Source organism: Octopus bimaculoides, chromosome 5 (genome assembly GCF_001194135.2).
Source record: "Octopus bimaculoides isolate UCB-OBI-ISO-001 chromosome 5, ASM119413v2, whole genome shotgun sequence".
Lineage (NCBI taxonomy): Eukaryota > Metazoa > Mollusca > Cephalopoda > Octopoda > Octopodidae > Octopus > Octopus bimaculoides.
Window position 1 is genome coordinate 111,349,748 of NC_068985.1, and position 1,151 is coordinate 111,350,898.

Here is a 1,151-nt window from a genome sequence, read left to right on the forward strand (position 1 = left end):
TGTATGTTTAGGTGTGTCAATGTATGTTTTGGTGTGTGTGCGTGTGTGTGTGTTTGGGTATGTGTGTGTTTATGCGCATGTATGTGTGTGTGTGTGGGTTTGGGTTTGTGTGTATGTATGTGTGTGTGTGTATGAGTGCTGCATATGGTTTATGAATGACTGTGTATGTTTAGATGTGTGTGTGTGTGTGTGTGTGTGTGTGTGTGCGGGTCCGTGTATATTAAGTGTGTGTATATGTATGTCTACGTAAATGTCTATGTGTGTATGTGTGTTTTGCATATATTATGTGCGTGTTGTGTGTGTACGAAAAATATTTGTGTGTGTATGTGTGTGTGTGTGTGTGTGTGTTAGCGTGTGTTTGCGATGTATTTGTGTGTAAAGTTATGTGTAAGGCTATGTGTGTCAATGTGTCAGTGAGTATCCGAATGTGTACTTGTGTGTGTGTGTGTTTGTGTGTGTGTGTTTGTGTGTGTGTACGTGTGCATGTATTTGTGTATGTATAAATATTTGTATGCGTGTATGTGTACGTGTGAGTGTGTTTGTGTGTCCATGTGCGTGTGTGTGTGAGAGTTGTTTGTGTTTGTGAATATATGTGCATGTATGTACGTGTGGATGTGTATGTGTGTGTGTGTGTGTGTGTGTGTAAATGTAATTGTGCTAGTGTGTATGCATTTGTTTGTGTATATGTGTGTATGTAAATGAAAGTGAACGGTAAATGTCTTTGTGTGTGTGTTTGTGTGTGTGTGTGTGTGTTTATGTTTATACGTGTTTATGTGTGTGTATGTGAATGTTTATTCTTACATTTCTTTTACTTGTTTCAGACATTTGACTGCGGCCATGCTGGAGCACCGCCTTAGACGGTTTTAGCCGAAGAAATCAATCCCAGGACTTACTTTTTGTAAGCCTAGGACGTATTCCATTCGTCTCTTTTGACGAACCGCTAACTTATGAGGACATAAACACACTATATATATATATATGCTACGGGCTTCTTTCATTTTCCGACTACCAAATCCACTCACAAGGCTTTTGTCGGCCCGAGACTACAATAGAAGACGCTTACCTAAGGTGCCACGCATTGGGACTGAACACGGAACCATGTGGTTGGGAAGCAATATTCTTACCACATTGCGTCGGTCAATGTATGTTTG